The 24,099-nt window shown below is 33.4% G+C and overlaps 1 pseudogene; it reads left to right on the plus strand.

Annotated features, from left to right (window-relative positions):
- Positions 1-19,822: 19,822 nt before the first annotated feature.
- On the plus strand, positions 19,823-23,258 carry LOC116119431 (annotated as a pseudogene).
- The last annotated feature ends 841 nt before the right edge of the window (positions 23,259-24,099 follow it).

Raw genomic sequence — 24,099 nt, forward strand, 5'->3', positions numbered from 1 at the left:
CTTGTGTTAAAATCTTATGTTTGGTTGGTAATTGGTAGGTACGAAGTAGTTAAGCCACATTCTGGATGTTGTTCTTACATTATTTGTGGATGGCTGGCTGTTTTTCTTAGTCTCGGTTGCAATCATCTGATTTGGGCAGTGAAGATAGTAAAGACTAAAGAGTGGGAGCTTCATAATGTAGAATCAGGGTAGTTTCTGAATGAATTTTTTGTTTCAAATTGATGGTGCAAATCATAGTGATTTCTTTGGTATTAGTACACGATCCCTTGGTTGGGATGTTAATTGCCACAATGATTTTGTGGCTTTATGTGGACATCTTGAAGTATCTGAATTTCTTATGTTTACACAGTACACACACATGCCATGCAAGAATTAATCAAACATATTGAATCTTTAATTTAATTTATGAAGATATTCTCGATTATGATCGATACTAACTTATTTGTTATTTGTGTTGCCAGGGTAAAGATTAAGATTAAAAACAAAGAATATGTCATCATCTAAGTCTTGTCAACAATCTACTTCTATGGATGTTTCACAATCTTTTCGAGAAAGGATATGAGGACATGTTAATGAGGGCATAGATAAAAATAGGAAGAAGATATTAACATGTCTTTACTGTGGCAAGATAATTAGAGTGGATGAATTTATCAAGTGAAACTACATCTAACTGGTATAAAGGGGGAAGTTGGGAAGTGCTCTAAAGTTCCTTTTGATGTTAAATTTTAGATTGAAGAAGCACTAGACGAAATTAGGGCCAAGAATAAACAAAAAGTTGAACTTTGTAAGAATGTCAATCCTTATGGAGCTATCGTACAACAATTTGAAGATGATATGTTAGGTGCAGATCAAGAGTGTGAAAAGGTTTCTCCATATCCAACTTCAACTTCAAGCACTAAGAGAAAAAAATCTATTAGGATAGGTGATTATTTTGCTCCAATGACTAAGTCTGAGTCTCAGCCCTCAATTAAGAATGTTTTAACTGGAAAAGAAGCTAAATGGAGAGTGGATATGGTTGTTGCAAGGTTATTTTATGATTCTTGCATCCTAATTAATTTTATTAATTTAATTTATTTTCAACCTCTGATGGATGCTATAACTGCATTTGGTCTTGGATATAAAATCCCAACTTAACATAATTTGCGTGTAAATTTATTGAGAGATACTAAGAAAGTGCAATTACTTGTTGATAGTTACAAGAAAACTTGGGAGGATGTTAGATGTACTTTAATGGCTGTGGTTGGACTGATGATTTACATAGGTAGCTGATTAATTTTCTAGTGTATTGTCTTAAAGGAGTATGTTTTGTGAAATCAATGGATGCTTCAGATGTTATAAAAGATGCTACAATATTGTTCAACTTGTTTGAAAAAATTTATGGATTAGACCAAACAATATTGTCCATCTTGTTACTGACGATAGAGCAAATTATAAAGCTGTTGAAAGAATGTTGTCTGAAAATATAACAATATTACTTAATCTCCCCGTGTAGCACATTGCATTAATTTGATGCTAAAAGACAAGTTGAGATGAGTCACATAGTTAATTTTTCTAGACATGCATTTGAGATAACAAAGTTTGTATATAATCATTTGTTTGTACTAACTTTGCTGAAGAAAAAACATGTTATATACCTTTACCTCATATCACTACAAGGAAAAAAGTCTTTCTTGATAGGGATTCAATTTTAGAACTGGCATTGTAGCCCCTATCAAGAAAGGGTTATGATAGTTTTTGAATAGTCAAGGATCTCTTGACAAATTCTTGATAGTTCGATAACTGTTGAAGATTCAGTTGAATTTTAACTAAATCATTGAGAGTCTTCAAACTGTCAAGAGTTTTTAACCAAAAAAAAATAAAAAAAAATTGAATAATAATAAAAATTGTTATTAATAATAATTGCGTCATATATAGTCACAACATATGTCAGAATATTATATAAATTGATTGGAAAGTTAACCTTAATACAGCACTAAAACAAAACAACACAAATTCAAATAAAAGAATAGAATAATAATAATTAAAAAAAAAAAAAAAAAACCACATACATGCTTTCCTACAGGATTTTTAGTGTTCATCTCATCACTGTAATCTTGCAAAAAGTACTCAGCAAGACGAGGCGTGTGGACTAAACATTGAAGGGCACTCAAATTGAGAGAAAGTGGGTAAACCCCTACTCTCTTCTCACTGGTAATGCCCTCAAAAATCATCTTTCTTGGCAAATGCTGGGCCTCCTCTGTACCTAAAATTTAGAGATTAACCAGTTAAGAAAACATAACCTTTATTATTAATGAAGAATTCATACTAATGCCTACAATATCACAGAAAACAAACATTCTCACTCTACAAATTTGGACAAGCAATTCCATTCCAAAAACTACTAAACCAGCTTTGCACATACATCAGCATAAAAGTTGAATATGAAATAAAGAGCTCTTTGTAAAGAGTAAAAAATTATCTTGGCAAGGAGGTTGGAGTTNTGACAAGATAATTAGAGTGGATGAATTTATCAAGTGAAACTACATCTAACTGGTATAAAGGGGGAAGTTGGGAAGTGCTCTAAAGTTCCTTTTGATGTTAAATTTTAGATTGAAGAAGCACTAAACAAAATTAGGGCCAAGAATAAACAAAAAGTTGAACTTCGTAAGACTATAAATCCTTATGGAGCTAGCATACAACAATTTGAGAATGATATGTTAGGTGCAGATCAAGAGTGTGAAGAGGTTTCTCCATATCTCCATATCCAACTTCAACTTCAAGCACTAAGAGAAAAAAATCTATTAAGATAGATGACTATTTTACTCCAATGACTAAGTCTGGGTCTCAGCCCTCAATTAAGAGTGTTTTAACCGGAAAAGAAGCTAAATGGAGAGTAGACATGATTGTTGCAAAGTTATTTTATGATTTTTGCATCCTAATTAATGTTATTAATTTATTTTATTTTCAACCTATGATGGATGCTATACCTGCAATTGGTCTTGAATATAAAATCTCAACTTATCATAATTTGCGTGTAAATTTATTGAGAGATATTAGGAAAGTGCAATTACTTGTTGATAGTTACAAGAAAACTTGGGAGGATGTTGGATGTACTTTAATGGCTGATGGTTGGACGGATAATTCACATAGGTCGTTGATTAATTTTCTAGTATACTGTCTTAAAAGAGTGTGTTTTGTGAAATCAGTGGATGCTTCAAATGCTATAAAAAATGCTACAACATTGTTCAACTTGTTTGAGAAAATAGCTTTATAGATTAGACCAAACAATATTGTCCATCTTGTTACTGACGATAGAGCAAATTATAAAACTGCTGAAAGAATGTTGTCTGAAAAATATAACAATATTACTTAATCTCCCCGTGTTGCACATTACATTAATTTGATGCTAAAAGACAAGTTGAGATGAGTCACATAGTTAACCTTTCGAGACGTGCATTTAAGGTAACAAAGTTTGTATATAATCATTTGTTTGTACTAACTTTGCAGAGGAAAAAACAGATTATATACCTTTACCTCATATCACTACAAGGAAAAAAGCCTTTCTTGATGGGGATTCCCTATCAAGAAAAGGGTACAATGACAGTTTTTGAACTGTCATTGTAGCCCCTATCAAGAAAGGATTATGACAGTTTTTGAATAGTCAAGGATCTCTTGACAAATTCTTGATAGTTTGATAACTGTTGAAGATTTAATTGAATTTTAACTAAATCATTGACAGTCTTGGAACTGTCAACAGTTTTTAACAAAAAAAATTTTTTTTGAATAATAATAATAATTTTTATTAATAATAATTGCATCATATACAGTCACAACATATCGCAGAATATTATATAAATTGATTGGAAAGTTAACCTTAATACAGCGCTAAAACAAAACAACACAAATTCAAATAAAAGAATAGAATAATAATAATAAAAAAAAAAACCACATACATGCATTCCTACAGGATTTTTAGTGTTCATCTCATCACTGTAATCTTGCACAAAGTAATCAGCAAGACGAGGCGTGTGGACTAAACATTGAAGGGCACTCAAATTGAGAGAAAGTGGGTAAACCTCTACTCTCTCCTCACTGGTAATGCCCTCAAAAATCATCTTTCTTGGCAAATGCTGGGCCTCCTCTGTACCTAAAATTTAGAGATTAACCAGTTAAAAAAACATAAGCTTTGTTATTAATGAAGAATTCATACTAATGCCTACAATATCACAGAAAACAAACATTCTCACTCTACAAATTTGGACAAGCAATTCCATTCCAAAAACTACTAAACCAGCTTTGCACATACATCAGCATAAAAGTTGAATATGAAATAAAGAGCTCTTTGTAAAGAGTAAAAAATTATCTTGGCAAGGAGGTTGGAGTTGAATTGTCATTTTGATCCCCATTTTTCTATAATAATGGATTACTGTAAAAATTTATTTTGATCTATTATATGATAATTTAAAACTATGTATTCTTTCATAGGCTACTTGGTGAATAGAAACCAAAACAATTAGTCCTAATAACTTATAGATCTAATACAAACATAAAACACTACAATACAAAAAGTTTGGAGAACTTTGAACATGAAAAAATACATGAAAGATGATGCAGATGCCATTAAATTGCAGAAAAAGTAATCATCCAATACATTTGAAATTTGATCAATCAAATCAATGCAATGGATATAAAAGCAATGGTACAAGTCAAAATTATATTCAAATATATTACCTCTTTCCCATCATTTGAAATTACAAAATCTCGAGAAGGTGTTTGCCAATATAGTTCTTAAAGTTTGGTTCTTCTTTTGAGCCTCTTCTTCATCTTTCAGTTCCTTGATTCTATCTTTTGTAAAAGGATATGCCAATGAACCAAACTCAGCCCAATACTGCTCATTACGCCACCCTCCTTATTCCAGATAATGAGATGGGGAGTTTCTTGAACAGAATTCAAACTCTTCAAGCCATGGCGGGCTGTTTCATTGGAATGTGGAATAGCAAGCCTTGGCATAGTAAAGAAATACCCATGAAAGGATTCTTCATCATTGTCTAAAGAGACAAGTATGATCTCAAACTTGTCTTTTGAGATAATTTCATAGTAGGTTTGAACAAGACAAAGATGCAAAGTAGAGACCAATAATTTTGTCCTCCAATTCATTAACTGTTGCCTGCAAACACTTAGCCAAATATATACGTTGAAAGTAGTAAAACAATATTGAATTTGACAGATATTAAGAACAAAGATGTTGTAAATGGTTGAGATGAGAAATTATGGTCTCTTACTGTGGAACTCAGTTCCCCTTCACTCTATTACTCTTTGTCTCAAACTTGGTTAACATTTTTCTCCAAAGAAATCACCCAAATCTAATCTAAACACGCAAACAACAAATTCAATCAACCATCCAAGAGGAAGTTCACTAACTCATACTTATCACGTATCCTACACCCAATTGATACACCTCGAAATTAATAATTCCAACAAACAACAGTAAACAAACAACAACAGATCTTCAAAAACATAATCTAAACACTGACACCGTAACAGTACTGAAGGATTGCGAATTATCAGTGAACAAACAAGAATTGAATTAGGCAAATCTAGCGAGACGAGACTAGTAATAACGAAAATTGATAAAGGAAGAGCAAATAATTACCTCATATCTGATCAGACACCCTCAATCATGCCTGTCACTGTCACCATCTTCCGGCATCTTTAACGGTGGAAATGCTACGAAGTCTCAAATCTCATCGCCGGCCCCGTACACGTGTGTGCAGTTATCACCGCGCTCCTCCTCCTCTCAGTCTCTCCCCTCCACACGTTTCTCTCTCAACCGTACACCTCCTTGACTGCCCAAGCCTCTGCTAGACGACGGTGCCTCCGATCCCGTGGGCTTCAGTTCCTCCACCGAGGACAAGATCGACGAACCCAACAACGTCGATGAAGGACAAGAAAACGACGCCGTGGATGTCGATACTCAAGATCAATTCACGACCAGCGTAAGGTTTCTTCATCTAGCTATTATTTCGATCACGTGACTGGATCAATCAAGCGTGCGTTTAACAAAAGATCAATTAATGAGTGGTTTTTGATCAATGGAAGAGAAGAGAGATTCTAGGCGGAAGAAGGGACAATCTTCTGGTTTTGGGCAGGAGAAAATGGGTTTTGGGCAGAACAAATGGGTTGTTTAGATATTTTATAACCCTAAACCAGCTTTGACTTAAGGGGCGAGGATTTGGTTTAGTGAAAATTTAGAGGTGGAAACTTTGCCTCAGTGCAATTTTAATTTTTTTGTTTTTTAACTTAATCTCACGGTTTAAAACTGTCCAGTTGAAATTATAACAGTAAAAAAAAACTGGTACAATTTGTTTTTTTACAAAATCCTTGACAATTATGGTAAAAGATATGTCAAATTTTTCAGTTCATAACTATCAAGAATTAAATTCTTGACAATTTTTTAAACAGTCAAGAAATTCTGTCAAATTTTCTATCAAGGATTACTTTTTTTCTTGTAGTGTATGTTTAAAATTTACATCGTTAGTCTAATATATAAACTTAAGGCGAGGAGAAGTGTTTAGTGAAAATTTAGAGGTGGGAAACTTTGCCTCAGTGCAATTTAATTTTTTGTTTTTTTAACTTATCGTCACGGTTAAAAACTGCCAGGATTGAAATTATAACAGTAAAAAAAAACTGGTACAATTTGTTTTTTACAAAATCCTTGACAATTATGGTAAAAGATTATGTCAATTATTGACAGTTCATAACTATCAAGAATTAAATTTCTTGACAATTTTTTAACAGTCAAGAAATTCTGTCAAATTTTCTATCAAGGATTACTTTTTTTCTGTAGTGTATGTTTAAAATTTACATCGTTAAGTCATATAGATATATATATAATATATATATATATATATATATATATATATATATATATATATATCATTTTTTTTTAAAATAATTTACTAAGTACTAACATCTATTGTCTATCACTGAATATGGTTGGACAGAATTAATGCCCGGTGCAAACCGTTTTGTACAACTTTCATTTCATAAAAACAGTCTACATCAGCACAAACATGACTTGAAATCTACGATGATAGATAAGCTTTTGTGGAGTCTGATATGCAAAAATTAATAAGGGAAAGCTTTTATTCCATAGTTCTAGATAACCGATTCTGGGATGACATTGATATAGTTTTCAAAGTTGTGAGTCAATTGATGCGTATGCTTAGGATTGCAGACTTAGATGAGGCCTTTAATGAGATATTTGTATAATGACATAACAAAACGAGATAGGGATCAAGAAGTTGTATAAGAATAAGAAAAGTTTGCAAGCCTTATACAACAATTATTAAGATGCACTAGGATAAGATGTTGCGTCGTGATATTCATGTAGCATCATATTATTTGAATCCTGCTTTTAAATATGACGAAGATACTTTTTCCAAAAAAACAGAGGTCATGTATGGTTTCCTTGACACTATTGACAGTAAATCAAGTGCATTCAAAATTATATCGAGACCATCTAGAGAGCTTTTCTCGTGAGTTTGCTCTTCAAACTTGCAAAACTACACGTCTAGGTATAATGTTATTAACTTTTAAGTCTAACTTTTAAGTTTGAAATTGTGTTTATTTCTTATGTAATTTATACTTTTATTCTAATTAGATGAATGGTGGAGGACTTTGGGTTTAGTGCTCCAATTTGCAAAGTTAGCGATCAAAATTCTAAGTCAAACTTCGGCCTCTTTTGGATGTGAGCGAAATTGGAGGCTTTGTTTGGTTGGATTTTGGGAATACTACTTTCAGTATTCCCAAAAAAGTTAAACATTAAAATACCCAAAACCTCACAATATTATTCATTTTATTCAATATTTTTTAAACATCCCCTAAATTTTTTAATTCAATTAAATACCCCTAAATATTTTTAATGTTTTTGTTACGGCGACTCCGGCCACCCTCCGGCGGTGGTGGCCGGCTGTCCGTATTTGAGGGTGGATTGGGGGTGTTTTTGTTAACTTTTAATGTTTTATTATAAAGGGTGTTTTGTAAAAAAATAAACATAGGGGGTACTTTACAATTTGTAAATCTTACATCGTAATACCCGCCCAATTCAACTTTTTTTTTAACTTTTTTCAAAAAACTTTTCCCAAAAACACAAAATTGTGAACCAAACGGAGCCGGAGTGTTTTTGAACACATACACACTAAAAAGAGGAACAGATTAGAGCATCTACGGTTGAATGATCTAGTTTTCACTCATTATAACTTACATTTGCAAAATAGGTATAAAGCCTTCGTCATTTTGTTATTAATTATTATCTCCTCTTTTATTTTCATTGATGTCTTTATTGGTCATGATTTTAACATTTAATTCTACTATTTCAGGAGTTGTTATAAGAAAATTACTTATGATCCTGTTGATTTTGAGAGTATTGATAAAATTGAATGGTAGATATATAATAGCCGCGTTCTACTCAAATATTCATAAAACATGTTCATAATAAAATACATATAAAATAGCATAAAAAGATTGGGCCCAAATTTTTATTTATTTATTTATTTATTAAACATATACATTCTTAATACAAAAAGTTGTATCATGTACAAAAACATCAAAACAAGGTGGACAGTGTAATCATTTCCCTTCGCCCGTCGATGTCCATCCGACTGTATCCGATTGTATCCTCACCTAGATCCTGCAAAAACATAGAAAAACAACGGGGTGAGCACAACTAATGCTCAGTAAGTAAATCCTCTACTCATCTATCCCCGTAACTCTCTCTCTTTAATTCTTTCCTCACGATTCTCATTTACTCTCTATTTATACTTCCCTTTCTACTTTCTCTCTCTTATAACTATTTTCTACTAACTCTCTTTAGTAGTCACGGCCTCATCTTACCGGAGGCACGGCCGGGACTTGCTCCCACTCTACGTGACTTTTACTCTTTCTAGCCGATCGGACTCGGTTATGCATGGATTCGGAATCCTTGGCCATGTGAGTGTATAATCTCTCTCTCTCTCATACTCGAGTATAGCCCTCATCCGCATGCACTCTCACGGGCTACACCACTTTTGTCTCTTATACTCATGCCGCTCTCTCAATACGGCGTACATGCGGGAATACTCTACTCATTACTCACGGGTTCCCCATCGCACAACCTACTCTATTCTCTTTTCTCTTAACTCTTAAAATAACTTATACTCAAATTCTCTACTATGTCTCAAGCTACTACTTGAGTGTATAAACAAATGTGTAAAGAAAGCTCATACTCACTAATGCACTTATAAAATGCCAAATACAAGATTTCCTCAAAACCGTCATTCTGCACAGGCCACACTAAAAAGGCCATAACTTGCGTTATACACCTCGGATTGCTACGGTTTTGGTCTCGTTTTAAAGCTTAGAAACACTACAACTTTGATGTTTTGGTCTCAGCCCAGTTCAAGCCGTAAGATGCCCAAAAATCACTTAGAAATTCATGGCTGTGACAGGGCAGATTTCACTTAGGCTTTTCATCAAACAACTCATGTGCATACCAAAGCTCCACTTATCTATAACTCTACTCTTCTCTTTAATCATCCAAAATGGGAGGAAATCTCCCTCATACAATCATAATTCCTGCCAAGGAAAAACACTCCCAAAAATTTTCATACACAACTCCTCCAACTTCAACTCAATTTCACTCTCTCATCACACATCAAAAACACTTCTCATAATTTAAGTATGTCTAGCAACTATGACTAAGCACACATTTCATCTCAATTTTTCAGTAAGTATAACATATATATATAATTAAAATAAATCTCTACTCATTTACTTTCTTGAACCTCAACTTGATTGGATTTACTTACCTTATGAAGGAATAACTTCTCTAACACTTTTCCTTTCCTTTGGTAGCTTGATTTCTCTCTACAACTTTAAACAACAACAACAACAACAACAACAACATAAGACTTTAACCAAAACATACTAAAACTCTCATCTAAAGCAAGAATCCTTACCTTAGGATGCTTTAGATTAAAAATCTACTCAAAAAGTCCTTGGAAATCTTGAAAGATTGGACGAAAATTGAGAGAAGTTAGAGAATGGTTATGGCGGTGGAAAATGGATGAACAAAAGGTTTCTCTACACTTTAACTCTTTTTAACTCATATTATAAACATCATTTCCCATTTTGCCCTTGCTCTTCCTTAGAAATTCCATCAATATCCTTTGATTCTTTGCAAATACACCCTTATTACCAACACATTCTCTACTTAATTTCCTTATATTTTACTCCCCACTTTTCCTACTAATTAGGGGTAAAAAGGTCATTTTTACCCTTATGAAGAATTCTCTAGAAAACTCAAGAAACTTTTTGTTAAGCTCTTCGCCGCGGCGAAGAACATTCCGTCGCCCCGGCGAAACATGGCAGAACCTACCCGTGGGTGCAGCACCTTATCGCCGCGGCGAAGACTCTCCTTCGCCCCGGCGAAGATTGGATTTCCAAAATTCACCAAATCTCAACCAAAAACCAAGGCAAACACTTAACCAATTTGACATATCATGACAACAACCAAACTCAATTAAAACCAAACCACTAAATATTTAAGCAAGACAGCAAATCTTGAGTACGTACCTTAAGTGGGGCGTTACAAGATAGTTGATGTGGAAGAGGAGGTTGGTGAACTTAATTACGATGAACAGAAACAATCATTATATGTAGAAGGAGCTATTCCTATAGATGGTGGTGATCACCCTTCTTATTATGACTCAACAGATGCTTCAGAAGGTTATTTCCAATTTTTTTAAGCAATTTCAATTTGGTAGTAGCTAGTTTATATTCAATTAGTTTAAATGAGAAGATTTAACTTATGGTTTTCCTTTTTTGCTACAATTTTTTGTAGATGATGTTGCTGATGTTAATAATGATGACGATCATCTGTCAGATGGAGTGTGAACTGTGAAGTTCAATTGAGGATGGAATCGAGGATGGAAGGATGGATTGAAGACCATTTGGTGAAGATCATTTTTTGCTAGAATGTTGAACAACTATTATGTGATTTCTTCGTTCATTTTGTTATTTTGATTTGTAATTTGTTGTATTAGGGATTGTATTGATGTAATGATGATTGATGATGCCTTGCTAAGGACTTTTTATTCAGGAGTTTATGATTTGGATCCTAATTTGAGAATTTTGGAATTTTGCATTCTGTAAATAGTAACATTGCTAATGTCATCATGCCGATGTCAGCATGATGATGTCACCAGTTGAACCAGTCGGTTCATCAGGTTGACTCGAGACCCAACCAGCTTGCAGGGTTTTGTCCTAAGTCGATTTTTAAAACATTGACGGCGGCAATAAATCTGTTAATTGTTGATATATAAATCAAGTAAAAGACGATCATACTCTTTTGTGTCTTGTTTCGAAACTAAGTGCAGATTAATAAAAGAAATATATATTTTCATCCACAAATTCCATTCCATCAACCCATAACCACCCCTACTGCCACCACACCAACACATCTCAACAATCTCGAATCATTTTTGAAATTGTCGTCATGTGTCGTCTTCGCACTGTCCTAATGTTTTGAAAATCCATGAAGTCATGGCCACCAAGACCAAGATCTACCTCGCCATGGAGTACGCCTCTAGTGGTGAGCTTTTCAACAAGGTTTTGCGCTATGGCGATTGACTGAATCCACCACTCCTTGCTACTTTCAATTGCTCATCTTGGCTCTCCATTTCTGCCATAAAATGTTGGTTTTGGTGGCCCAAATATTGGAGATTGCACCATAAAAGTTGTTTTTGGAAATGAAGGTGGTGGATGCATGTGGCGGCGGTGAGGGGTGTGGTGGAGTTCGAGGAGGTTAAGTGGAATAATATTCAAGTGGTACTTACAAAAAGGAAAACTGTAGCAAATACATATTTACATCTACAAAAGTTAATATTTATAGCTAATTGAAATAATTTTAGTGATAAGATTTGTTCTCTCGAAGCTAATATTCATATCTTGCTTTAACTTATTAAATCGTGGCAATAACTTGTTATTTAGCTACAATGTATTAGCTGTGGTAAAACATTGTAGCTAATTAATATATTTAGCTATAAACATTTTTATTTACATGGATATAGTATCATTATTAGCTATGAGTTTAACTATATAACTATTATTTGTGCATTAATTATAAAATATTGAAATTTGTAGCTAATTATGGTATTTAGCTATATAAATTTTATTTTCATGATAGTAACAATATTATAGTATCATTATTAGCTACTAGTTTAAATATATAGCTAGTATGTGTATATTAGCTATAAATTATTTGACTTTGTAGCAAATAAAGAATGTGAAAATTAATTTGCTACAATCCCTATAATATGCAGCTATAGTTATTCTAATTTATCTCGTTAGTAATTATATTTTTATTACTTATGAATTAAATAGTTATAGTCAAACATAGTGTTAATCACACTGCTAATGTCAATAGTAAATTAGAAACTTTAACCAATAGCTAACTTAAAAGAACTCTTCAGCAAGCTAAGAGTGTGGGTTTTTGTAATATAAAAGTTTATTTTAAAGGATTTATGAGGCTTTTGTGTTTTCTATGATGATTTAAAACTAACACTTTATGAAATATAGATGATTTCAGTATGAGATATGAGATATTACAAAAATTGATAATGTTACATATTTGTATATATGGACTTGTATGTACGTTTTAGATGATGAATATGATAGCGATAATAATACTATTAATATTTTAGAATGACAACATTTGTTTATTGTTAATTATATATAGAAAATGAAAAAAAAAAAATTAAATCATATAAAATATGGTTAAAATCATAGGAGATAGATACAAATTAAATCATATAAAATATTGTAAAATTACCTTTTTAAAAACTTTTTCATTGTTTATGTGTTTGGTTTAATACTTTCATAAAATTTTTCAAACAACGGTACAAGACTATTGTAAAAGAATAAAGTAAGAAGACGAGATTAAGAATGGTGGAGTTACAAATGACAGTGATTGGAGATGGCAATAACAACTGGAACATCGATAGCTTATTTAATATCTATTTATATTATTTATATGTTTGATAAAAAAAATGTTTAGTTGTATGGAAGATCAGTTTTACATAAAACTTGGTGCATATATCAAAATAACCAAACCATCATTAATATATTTATCAAAACCTGTCCCCCTTCACAAAGTATTAATATGCAATTATTTTATAAAACTGGAAGCATTATTTGTAAAGTAAAAGAATTGAACTCAATTCGTACAATCATTTAAAAATTAAAAATTCGTTAACTCAAAATAAAATTTCCAAATCAACATGTAAACTAAAATAACGAATTTGGCTAGTAATTATAGTATAAAAATTAAATTACACGTAAGAAAAAAAATTCTACGATTTATTTTCCAAATAAAATTGGTATCCTAACCTAATATAAGAAGGATTGAAATACAATATGGTATAGAAATATATTTATTTAATGGTTTATTAAATTAAAACTTTTATAATAAATAAAGAAAAAGTGGAAGATGTGAGCACCTTTAGACCTGACAATACACTGCCTGTACTTGCAGGTAAACGGGTACCCACACCCAACGGGCGGGTATGGGTATCCCTCCACATGACCCGTTTCAAATCAACCCGTGCCCGGCCCGCCCGTGAAATTTGCGGGTGGGTCGGGTAATACCTGCAATTGAATTTGAAAAAAAAATTCAAATATCCAAAATTCAAATAAAATAACAATACAAAACAAACCCTAAACTCCTAAAGACTAAAGTGAAACTGAAAAGTGAAAACGCAACTCTCACTCTCTCAGACTCACAGTACACACTCATCACTCAACTCTCTTCTCTCACACAGCACGACAACAGTAGTAGGGTCAGTCGCTCATGACTCCCTCAAAGCTGACTATCGCCTACGAACTCAACTCTCTTCTCTCTCAGACTCACAGTACACACTCATCACTTAACTCTATTCTCTCACGTAGCACGGCAACAGCAACACGCTTAGTCGCTCACGACTTCTTTAGAGCTGACTGTCGCCGACAAACTCAACTCTCTTCTCTCACGCAGCAGCAAGTCAACAACACGCTCACGACTCCCTCACAGCTCACTCAAGCAAGACGCAGCCACAGTCAGATCAGAGCTCACTGTCGTCGATGAACGATAGCTCCCAAACCCAAGCGGTTGCCGACGAAATAGCAATAGCTGCAGCTTTCCTCTCACTGTCATTCTACTCCGACGACTCTCAGATTAGTCTCAACTCTGTCATGTTGATGAACGACAGCTTGAGAGGCCATTAATAATGTTGATATTAAATATATTGAAAGCTCATCTTATAGAACGAAACATGTTCCATCTGCTATTCTTATTTAAATATATAATCGAGAGCAAAGTTGTTACAAAAAACAAATTGGTTACAAGTTTTGAAATTCACCCCCCTTCTTGTGAGCATTGAGTTTTTTGTATGATTTTGAATTTCTATTAATGTTAGAATCATTATTTGCATTATGATTTGCGAGCATTGAGTTATTGGAGTTGAGGAGTGTTGACTGTTGAGTTGGAAAAATTCAGCCATTTGGTAGGGCTGGTTTGCTTGTAAACTATATGGGAGTTTTTTTTTTTTTATTGGATGAATTGTTATGATTGGTTAGTTCATTTAAATGTAAATACTTTGTTGTGTCCTTTAGATTGGCTTGGTATGTAGGAGTCTACAGATTTGTTTGATGAGGCAATAGAAACGGGTCGTAATGTAGCCATAGGTCAACCTCCTTCTAGTGGTAGTACTGTTTGTTCAAAAAGACGTAAAGTTTCAGATGTTTGGGGTCAATTTACAACATATATGGAAGACAATGGGGATGTGAGGGCAAGGTGTTTGATTTGTAGTAAGTCTTATGCATATGGTAGTTCCACTCATGAGATTAAGAATTTGAGGCGCCATATGGAAGGTTGTCCTAAACGTACCATTAGTAGTATAGATCAAATGATGATGGATTGTGATACTAAATTGAGACGTTTGATAATTTCTCAAGAAATTTATCTTGAGAAGATGGCAATAGGAATCATAAAACATAATTAACCATATTCAATAGTGGAGCATGAAGGAATTAGGGATGTCTACATGTATTTGAATCATGAAGTTAAGCCTTATACTAGGAACACCGCTAAGGCGGATTGCTTAAAGATATATTATAGGGAGAAGGAAAAGATTAAGCATGCTTTAGAGAGGGTTTAGGGTAGAATATGCTTGACTTATGATATTTGGAGTTCTTATACTACTGATGGGTATATTTCTTTAACAGCTTACTATGTTGATGATAATTGGGAGTTACAAAGTAGAATTCTTAATTTTTGCCATATTCCTCCTCCACACTCAGGGGTTTTTTTGTCAGAAATAGTGTATGATTTCTTAAAAGATTAGGGGATTGAAAAGAAAGTCTTCTGTCTTACATTAGACAATGCAAGTAATAATGATAAGATGGAAGACATTTTAAAGAGTCAATTTTGTGTGCAAAATGCTTTATTATGTGGTGGTTCTTTTTTTCATGTGCAATGTTGTGCACATATCTTGAATCTCATAGTCCAAGAAGGGTTAAAGGTTAGTAGCGTGGCTTTACATAAAATTTGTGAAAGTGTGAAATATGTTAAAGGAAGTGAGGCTAAAAGAATCAAGTTTGGAGAACTTGTTAAAAAAATTGGTGTGATAAGCTCAAAAGGTTTGCGAATGAATATTCCCACAAGATGGAATTCCACTTATTTAATGCTTGAAAATGAGTTTATATACCGTCGTGTGTTTGTTCATTTGTCACTGATAGATACAATTATAAAAGTTGTCCTTCAGATGAAGAATGGGATAGGACGTGAGGATTTGCAAGTTCTTGCAACCATTTTATGACATCATTACTCTTTTTTCAGGTTCCCAATACCCCATAGAAAACTTGTATCTCAGAAATGTGTGGAGAGTTCAAGTGCGTTTATAGAAGAGATGGAAAATGAGGATGAAGTTCTTAGTACCATGGCAAGTCGAATGAAAGTAAAGTTTGACAAATATTGGGATTCTTATAGCGTTGTGTTAGCAATTGTAGCAATTCTGGATCCACGTTTCAAGTTTGAGTTTGTTGAGTTTTGTTACAAAAAAGTTGATGGCCCAATAGTTGTATCAAGAAAGTTGGAGTTGATCAAACAGGAGTTGTATAAGCTTTTTGCTGCTTATGAGGGTCTAAGTTGCAATGAGGTTCCCGACGATCCTTGGTTACAGACTAGTAGTCCTAATATCATCGGAGATGATATTTGTGTAAGTCACTACTCCCTAAATATTTTTATATTCTTGTGATTAATAAGGTTTTGTTTATTTTGTAATTTTGCTTTATTAAATTTAAATATTTAAATGGTGCAGAAATTTGACTACTACAAGAGTGACTTCAGTCCTACTAAGAAGTTTGAATTGAATACTTATTTGGGAGAGGCAAGGTTTGATCATATCAAATTTTGCATTCTGGATATCTTGGACCATTGGAAGAAAAATAGTGATCAATACCCGACACTTTCCATGATGGCCCATGATGTGATGAGTATACCAATATCAACTGTTGCTTCGGAGTCCAGTTTCAGTGTTGGTAGCAAAGTGCTCAGTAAATATCGAAGTTCACTTTTACCGGAGAATGCAGAGTCTTTGATATGCACCAGGACATGGATTTCTGGATATGAAGTTAAAGGTAACATTTTAACTTATATTTCATATGTTTTAATATTTTAGTTTGTTAATATATTACGATAGTTAACTTATATTTTGTTAATTGTAGAAGATGAAATTGATGATGCTCAACTTGTTGTGCTATTAAGCCCAGTGCCAACGGAGAAGGACATTACAGAATCAGGGGCGTCTTCTATCGCCGTCAATGTGTAATAGACTTTGTTTGTTTAGTGTGTTTGGTTGAACAATTATATATGTTTAATTGTTTAGTGTTTAGTGTTTACTATGTATGTATATTGAATGTTGAACAATTTTATATGCTTAGTGTAAACCCCGCATTATTATTCCGATGCCCTAAGGTACGAAGTTTACCTTTTCAAGTAATTTTTTTTTTTTGAATGGAAGGGTAAAATGGTCAATTTACATGTATTTTGAGATGTGGCCATTATAAAGTGTAAGGGGTGATGTCATTGAAGAGAAATCAGGGTAGAATGGTCATAAAGTTGATTGATATGGTTAAATGGTGTAAACAGTAACCAAGGGTATAATGGTCTTTTTATAAAAATCCATATGATTTAAGTATCCATAAAAGTGCACCAAGGGTAAATTAGTCATTTACCGAATGAGATTGCTTAATTGTTAAGTGTTTTAAAAAAGTCAAATGGCATTAAATGAGTGCTAATCATTATGTTGTAGTAGAAATGACCAAAACGCCCTTATATGAAAAATTTATGCCAAATAACCCTTATATCTAACTTTTATTGACCAATCATAATAGAGTAATTACAAGGTTTTAAGAGAGAGGAGTTGGTCTTGTATAAAAGCCACTAATCCAAGCATTTTATTCTAAAATTTTCATAGGAGTTCAAGTTGATTTTCAAAGGAGATCACCATCCACACTTAAAGAACTTCAATTTCAGGGTTTAAGGTGAGTTTCAAAACCCTAGTTGTTCTGATCTTTTAGTTAAAAGAGAAATTCATAAGTGGTTATGTGTATAAGGTTGAAAGGGTGGTGAACCTTTGGAGCTAAGGAGGAGTGTCTTTGTGCTTTGAATACTATGGTAAGGAAAAAATCTCCCTTATGACTACAATTGATAACACCTAGGGTTGAAGGAACTTACATTTGTTTATGTTAATATGAGTGTGATGCTATGTTTTGGCTATGGATTGTTTAAATGGGTGTGTTGATTGGTGTATGTGTACATATGGAGGATGATTATGCCAATTAAGAGATTTGTAGTTCGATGATGTTTTGTCACTTTTTGGTTCTGTAAAAAGGGAGGTTTTTATGGCTTTTATACTTAGAATGATATGACAAATGATATGAATGTGCAAATGAAGGTGACACGGTTAAAATGAATAGAATTCAAATTTGGCTTTTTAAGACTTATACTGTACATGCTTTGAATTGGTCATAACTGAAGTTATGGAAGTCCGATTGAGTTGATTCTTGAACTATTAAAAATTTTAGAAATAGACCTAAAATTTTATGTTTTAGCCAAAAATCAATTCAAATTGGAAGATAAGGGGAAAAATGCTTGAAAAGTGATGAACTATATGACATCCACCTTCTTAATGGAAATTCCCATTTGTTTTTAATTCTAATAAACCCCCGAATAATCTTGCTATTGAAATTCCTTGTATTGTATGAGAAATTGAATGAATTAAGTTAAGGAATTTAGTAGGAGAATATTCATGTCATAGAGTTTTGCTAAATTGATTAATGAGTTGTGCAACTGGCCAATGGTACATGTTAAATGAATGAATAGTATGATTGAGCATGGGAGATGTTATTCCATATGTTTGCATTCATAATGGTAACGCATATAGCTTATTTAGTTGACTTATGAAAAAATTTATGAAATGTTAAAAAATGAATTCCATGAGTCTCTTGAAGTACAAACCAAGATCAGAGGAATGAAATTCTTATGAAAACCATGAGTCCTTTAAGGTGACGACCAAGAACAAGGTAATGGTTTAAATGAATCCGATCGGATAACAAAGATTAATGAACCTTAATAGTTTATAAATGACCATTTTCCCTTACTGAGCCATTAGCGCTCAACCCATGAAATGTTTTAAAATGTTTTGAAGGTAAGGATTAAGGCATGAAGCTGGGAGAGGATTCCAAGGGACGCTATGAGCATGAAGGGATGTTTTAATTATGACTATTGAATGGTTTTGCTAGTATTTAGTGTAGTAATTATGTTTATATCTCATAATGCAGTAAATATGTCCATGTTATAATGGAGTATATATGTTTGTGTTAATAAAGTTAATCAAATTGCTAGTAAATTTTGTAAAAGTGTGTATGTTCTAGTAAGTACTACTATGGATTTCATAATTTATTCCAAGAAAGGAAACTATATTTTTTGACTTGTACAATGAACTTATTATAGTTTAGAAATTAAATTAAAAAAATTATATATATATTTTTAAACTATAGCTTTATTCTTTAAATAAGATTTTAAAATAAACTTCTTTCCTAGGCGTGCGTTTTCTAGGTTCTCAATGGCCAAGGGATACTTAGGAAATACCCGACTAGGGAGGGGTTTTACACTTAGTGTTTACTAATTAGTAATTACTATGTATGTTTAGTGTTTACTAATTTTATATGGTGAAGTTTGATATAAATATGGAAAATATTTAATATTGAATTAATAATATTTGGTGAAATCTAATCAAATTTAATTTAATCATCTATTTATTTAATATAATTAACCAAGTTATTCAAGCTTGATAAATGAATTTTATATCAAGTTTTTAAATCAATACAATTTACATCTTCAAGTATGCAATTTGAATAACAAAAAACAGTGAAAAAATAACAAAAACATGATTTTTTTTTTTTTTTTTTTACAGAAAATGCCATTTTCCTCGAGTGACCTGCGGGTTGACCTGTACCCACACGGGTCATGCATATACTGACCCGTAGGAAAAATCTACCTGTGAACCCGTGCCCGTTGATACCTGACCTGACCCGTACCGGCCTAGCTCGACTGTTTGCTAGGTCTAAGCGCCTTTTAGTTTCACCTTGTCCAACTCCAAACTCAGAACCACACCAACCCAAATTTCGTCTGTATAAGCAATAATTTAATTTAAAATCTCTCAACACTGGTTTCTCTTTAGAACAATGTTACAGTTATCTAAAAACATATACCGAATTCACACTGACATGACAGCTTTTTTTTTTTTTTTTTTTTAAATTTCATAATTAATGGATACTCAGTGATAATGTCAAGTCTATCGATGCCTGTATTTGATATAGTTTTTTCGGTATCTGTATCATTTCTCTTCTCTTTTAACCTCCCAATCCATTCTTCATCTGATCAAACCCGCACACTCCTTCTCAAAACCTTAACCACCTAAATCACACCAAATCGCCATTCATCTCTCATAATTGAACATGGCCGTACCTTCTAGAGACCAAGTACTCTCGCTCCTCGCCCCCGTGAACAACCATGGATATTTAGCCGTGAAGCTCTCTTCTTTAAAGCAGGTCACCATGGTGGGAAACCCTCAAGATGTTCGATCAGTTGTCTTAGACAACAACGCTATTCTTTCCGGGCTAAATCCTGATGCTGTACTCGTTGATACTACTAGTAGCCATCCTGCTCTTGCTCGAGAAATCTTTAAAGCCGCTCGTGATAAAGATTGTTGGGCCGTGGATGCCCCAGTTTCCGGTGATGGAGTTGTTTTGGGAGAGAATGATTGAGAAGGACATTAGGCCAGGTGGGTTTGCAGAGTATATGGTGAAGGACATAGGGATGGGTATGGAGGTAGTGGAGGAGAGAGGAGATGAGAGAGTGGCAGTGTTGCCTGGTGCTGCATTGGGCACGCAGATGTTTTCGGCAATGGTGGCGAATGGAGATGAGAAGTTTGGCACTCAAAGGCTTATTTTTGTTATAGAAAGAATGAATGGCAAGTAAGCGTACTTCTTGATTTGAGTTAATAGTATTTGTTTTGGAGTTGGTTGTGTTAAATAGTCCTGAAGTTTGGGTTTATTGGTGTTTCAGGAGCGTTTTATTTGATCTTTTAGTTATGATTGGGATTAAGTTGCTTGAAAGAAAATTTGTTTTGGCATGTTAATATCAATTAGTTGTCCTGTTTGGAGATAGATTTTCATTATGCCTTGTGGTGATTGCAGCCAAAGATTTTATATGTAAGTATTTTTACTTGTAACATCTAATGGAGTCTAAAGCTCTATAAAGGTTGCCTTTTATATGTGTTAATTGTTTATGCCCTTGTCTAACAACTCAAGTGTCCTTTGCTTTCCTTTATTTATGGTTTCAGACAATTGAAGATTTTGGGTTGAAAGCAATGGAGCATTCTTTTATTGGCATTTTTTGAGGGATAGTGACTCTATTGTTGCAAAGCAATCTATTGTTACTGGCACGAATTTCTGTTGCCGTTTTCTGGAGGATATAGCATTACAAGTTTTTCTCTCCTCAACCCTCTTTATTATCTTCAACTTCTTTCGTGCTATACAAAAATTATTTTATAATATTTTATAATAATGCATCTTGTAGTTATTAAAGTTTGCCATTCTTTTAGATTTGTGATGGTTGAAGTTTGTGGAGTTTGGGTATTTATTTCCAAACGACTTGCAGAGGTTTTACTCTGGTAAGTTGATTTAGGAATTATGTGATTAATGGTCATGGACTAGTTTTGGTTTTGTTCAATAGTTTGATGAATAAAATGTTATTTGATAAAAAGTGCATGGTCTCATATATGGTCATTTTGTCTATGAATCTCTGTGTGCGTGTGGAAAAGAACAGTCTTATGGAGTTTCCACTGCTTTTTCTATATCTTACAATATCTGTGTTACCAAGTGGAGGATTGATCAAATATCAGTGGATAGTAAGGGAAAGCAGAATACACAAAGGATTAGTAATGGAGGTTATTAGTATGTGTTGCTTTGTTTGAAAAATTCTCTCAAATTATGGGGATAACTCTACCTCGAAGTCTTGTTTTCTTATTGCTTTATTTCAAATAAACTTGCTTCATATATTTCAAATTGATCTTTCTGCCCTCTTTTACCATGGTTGTAGTTTTTAATCTGCTTGGTTCTCATAGCAAATGTACAATTTTAAGGCTTATTTTGGAAATATAGTTTCATTGGAATCGTAAAGTAGAGCGGTGGCTTGAAGAACTTTGGACGTGGATGGTTAGGTTTAAGGATGCTGTTTTTTCAATTGCATTGGAGGTATGAACATTCTTTATTGGTTTACGGTGAAAGACCAATTCATTCCCTTGTTAAAGCTGTGACAATGCATGCTCTCAAACTGATGCTTAACTGTAGATTGGTTCTCAAGTTTTGTGAATAAAATTTTTGTGTTTGCTTGGCAGGGGAATAAGTTGAGTGTCTGTCTACCATCTAATTTTGGTTACATAGTCTTGTTAGCTGACCCAATTCTGGATCACAAGTGAGTACAAGTTTTTTGTGTTCCATTTAGAGTATTCACATTGTTGGATAACAATGTTTTTCCTACTAGATATGATTTAGAGGGAAGCAAATGAGAAATTAGAAGAAGTAAAAAGGCAAATGGAGGAGATGAATAGACAATGGGAAGAGAAGTTCATGATGATGCTTACAACTCAAGGTGAACAATCTTCAACAAATAACCAAATCCTTTTGGATGGAAATTGTAATATTTTGAAAATTGCATAAATACTATGAAAACCATTTTTGTTTTACATTAATCATAAAGTGATATGCAATGATTATATTAGTCTATATGATTAATCTATTTTTTTTTTTTTTTCAAATTTGATAATTGTAGGTTGGTGGAAATTCTTAAATGACCAAGAAAGGTTGCTATGACGTTGCACTGTTTTGAAAGCCGGACCGGACCGGCCGGTCTAACCGGTTGGACCGTGAACCGGTCATGTGTCTGGTTCGAGTCAACCCTAAACTCGCTATTACGCAATAAACCGCTTTAACCCGTAATGGACCGCGTGAACAATACTGGACCGCCGGTCCAACCGGTCAGCAAGAAAAACCGATCCAATTGACAAATTAAAAAAACCCTAATTTCTCCCTTTCTCCCTTTGCGTTGCGCAGTTTCTTCTTCTTCAGTTCCTCTACACGTAAAGAACTCTGAAATTTTTTGAATGAAATCGCGAAAATCTGAAAAAGATCACAAATCAAAACTCAATCTTGCTGAAATCAATTGCAAATCCAGTCTTTGAAATCGCGACGACGCCTTCCTCCCTCGTCAGAAATCGATGATGACCGGATGACGATAGCTCTATTCCTCCTCTCGTCAACGATCTAGGTAAAAAACACATTAGCAGCAAATTGGAAAATGTTAAAAGAAAACAAGGAGAATGGAAGTTGAAACGTGAAAAAGAAATTAGTAACCTCGAGGGAGAGTACGAGGGATGCCGATGCAACGAGGGTTGCGATGATGGGATTTGAGAACGGAATTGTAATAGAGATATCCCTTACAAGATTTTTCCTTTGGAATTTTTTTAACAACAGATTTTTGTTGTTGTTGTCATTGTTGTCGCTGATCATCGTCTACTTTCTCTTATTCTTTAGTCGTATCCATACTCAGATTTGCTTGATCGCTTCTTGTAATACCCAAGATGTCAAATGTATGTTACTAACTTGAAATAGTGATTTAGATGTTAATTTTATGTTAAAAAGCATAAAATCTAACTAAGGGCAAAATAGTCGATTCATTTGGAACGGTATGAATCAATTATCCATAGAAAGACACTAGGGGTGAAATGGTCATTGTACCTATGGATAAGCATTGAAAAAGTCAAAGATGAGTAGGCTTCATAGCATTTAATGACATTAATTAAGTAATAATTATGTCTAGTGTGAAATGACCAAAATACCCTTATATGAAGAATTAAGGACTTATGAGTTATACAACTAAAATAAGTGGGCCAATTGCATAATTTTGGAAAATAAATAAAATATTTTCCTATAAATAAGATGAAATTCGTTCAAGCCAAGGGAGAGAGCATTTTTTCAACATTTCTTTCATTTTCTCTCAAATCTGCCATGAAACAAGCTTTCTTTCTCTAAGTTTTAAAGGAGTTTTGCTTATTTTTTCAAGGAGAACAAGATAGGAGCCTTGGATCTTCAATTTGAAGGGTTTAAGGTAAGGATTAAAAACTTTAATTTTGATTTGATTTGAAGATTTGAGGTAGATGTTGAGGTATAATGTTATATATGTAGGATTAAGGTGTAAAAGAAGTCAAAGGCAAATAATTTGTTGGAGAAAATCTTTAAAAAGGTAAGGAAGAACCTCCCATGACTTTAGGGTTTATGATAGGGTTTGTAGATTTTTATGAAACCTTAAATTAAGGCTTTAAGGCATAGAATTAGTTGATGGCAAGTGTAGTTGAACTCATTTATTCTACTTATTGCTTTGAATTCATTATACATGAAGTTATTGCTATATATGTTTTA

The sequence above is a fragment of the Pistacia vera genome, unplaced genomic scaffold (genome assembly GCF_008641045.1).
Source record: "Pistacia vera cultivar Batoury unplaced genomic scaffold, PisVer_v2 Contig89, whole genome shotgun sequence".
Classification (NCBI taxonomy): domain Eukaryota; kingdom Viridiplantae; phylum Streptophyta; class Magnoliopsida; order Sapindales; family Anacardiaceae; genus Pistacia; species Pistacia vera.